Source organism: Mobula birostris, chromosome 13 (genome assembly GCF_030028105.1).
Source record: "Mobula birostris isolate sMobBir1 chromosome 13, sMobBir1.hap1, whole genome shotgun sequence".
Lineage (NCBI taxonomy): Eukaryota > Metazoa > Chordata > Chondrichthyes > Myliobatiformes > Myliobatidae > Mobula > Mobula birostris.
In genome coordinates this window covers 59,579,556-59,582,031 of record NC_092382.1, presented here as the reverse complement: position 1 = coordinate 59,582,031, position 2,476 = coordinate 59,579,556, and the positions used below count along the sequence as shown (strand labels likewise).

At 47.6% G+C, this 2,476-nt stretch overlaps 1 long non-coding RNA gene across 1 annotated transcript; it reads right to left on the bottom strand.

Moving 5' to 3' along the window:
• LOC140206885 (uncharacterized) lies at nt 1-2,106 on the bottom strand. The gene is made up of 3 exons (XR_011888415.1): nt 1,999-2,106; nt 625-782; nt 1-463 (listed from the first exon to the last, which is right to left on the bottom strand). It is a non-coding gene; the product is annotated as an uncharacterized lncRNA (long non-coding RNA).
• Between the last annotated feature and the right edge of the window lie 370 nt (nt 2,107-2,476).

Here is a 2,476-nt window from a genome sequence, read left to right as displayed (position 1 = left end):
GAGGGGAGGCTTGTTTCTCTGATGTTCTCTGCTCTCCAAAGTTTTCTGCAGTTCCTGGCAGTCATGGGCAGAGCAGTAGCCATACGAGGGCGTGAAGTTTCGACAAGAAGCTCAGAGACCTCGGCCTTCACCCTGCCTTGTGTAGCTGGATCCTGGACATCCTGTCAGATCGCCGGCAGGTGGTAAGAGTGGGCTCCCTCACCTCTGTCTCTCTGACCCTCAGCAGTCATACCCCACAGGGTTGTCTCCTTGCCCCCTCCTCTACTCTCTGTATTCCCATGACTTGTGTCCCCACCCACAGCTCCAATCTGATGATTACATTTGCTGACGACACCACATTGATTGGCCTAATCTCAAATAATAATGAGGCAGCCAACGGAGAAGAAGTCATCACTCCGACACAATTGTGTCAAGAAAACAATCTCTCCCTCTTTGCGACAAAAACAGAGGAGCTGGTTGTGGACTGCAGGAGGAATGGAGACAAGGACCAAATTCAACATTTTCAAATCTGTTATTGACACAAAATGCACATTTCAATATTGATCATGACACAACAAATTTACAGGCTGTTACCGACAGAGAATCGTATAATCTGTGTTCCGTGTGTTATCTGAATGTACTTGCCTGTGATGTTGCCACAAGTCAGTGTTTCTCTGTACCTGCACTTGCCCGTACTTGTGCACTTGGCAATAAATTCAACAGGACCTGAGAAATCTCAGTGAGATTTGATTAGTGATGATCATCTTGGCAGCTCGGTAGGTCGAATGTAGAGAGACAGTGCACTGTGAAATGTAAAGAGACAGTATACTGTTAAATGCAAGACCCTGAACAGTGTCGATGAGCAGAGGGATATTGGATCCAAGTTCACAGCTCCCTGAAAGAGACTGCACAGATTGATCGGGTGGTTAAGAGAGCTATAACGAGAGGTTGGACAAACTTGTGTTGTTTTCTCCAGAGCGGCGCAGGCTGGGGTGAGACTGGATAGACCTTTATAAGATTATGAGAGGAATAGATAGAGCGGAGAGACGATGTATTTTTCCTGGGGGTTGAAATGTCTAATACATTTAAGGTGAGAGGAGATGTGAGCGGTAAGTGTTACGTGATGACAGGTTTCATTTTGCTGTGGGTGTTACATTAAGAGAGCCTGCAGGAGGCGGGAGTATGACGTCACTACACCGACTGCTGGAGCAGAGAGAGAGAGAGAGAGAGAGAGAGAGAGAGAGACTTTAAGTACTTGTTCCTAAACTTGACAGTGGGGGAGGCACAAACGCATAACAGTGTTAACTGTTTCGAAGAGTAGTTTGCTTAATTTTCTATATACTAATAAAGACAGTAGTTTACATTAAAACTGAGTTTGTGGTCTATTGCTGCTGGTACATAACACAAGTTTGTTTCTTTCCACAGAGTGGCGGGTAGCTGGAGTCTCTGCCCCCCACAGGTCACGTGATCCCGTTCGCCCCTCCCATTGAACCGCAGACGGGCAGCAGCTACGCGTCTGTTCCCGAAGCCCCGCCCTCCGGATGACGCAACAATCACTCCGCGCCTGCTCACAGTCTCCAGATGGAAGGTGTTTGCCTTTCCGCTCGGTGCTGAAGTGATTTTAAAATACTGATATGGAACATTGTGAGTGTGGTAGAGACAGTATGTACCTGAAACACGAGATTAATACAGAACTGATCTATCTTTCTCAGATCCACAATATTAAACATCAGTCTAGTTTAACGACTAGACTGCAGAACGGACTCCCCCAATGCTCAGTGACAAGGGTTCAGTCCTGGGTGCGATAAGCAGCCGCAAGAACTGCAGAATCTGACAGTAACAGTCCCTCATGAACCTGCAGCTGCCTTCAGTCACCGTGATGGTTAAACATTTAACACAGAGCTGATTTGATCTTCCTCCCTGATGTGAAGTTGCTGGTGTTGCAGCAGTTGGGCTGATTGAGTAAAACTCTTTGCTCACTCCGGACAGAAATGTGGCCTCTATTTATTGTGAACTCACCGGAGCATCACAAGGTGGGTTGACTGAATGAGACTCTTCGCACACACGGAGCAGGTGAACGGCCGCTTCCCAGTGCGAAGCTGTTGGTGTATCTGCGATGGCCGACTGAATCCCTTCCAAAATGAGAGCCAGTGCATGACGTCACACTGCTATCAACGTCATGGTAATGTATCCAATCAGATCACGGACATGGGCACGTGATCGGGCTCTCCTGGTAGCGAGTGGGGCGCTGTCTTCTCCAGCATCTCCGCCTGCACATTCAAGGATCGGCGGCATTCAAGCGCTGGTGAACTGACAGATACAGCGGAACTAACGGACTTGAGATTCGCGTACACAAATCCTTCACCTTTCCAGCCTGTTAAAAGTTTGCAAAGCATAGCCAGTTGGTCAAGGACAACACTTCAGCTGAGATAATTTTGGACTCCATGGTGATGTCTGATACAAACTCTGTCACAACTTCAAATAACTTGGAGGAACA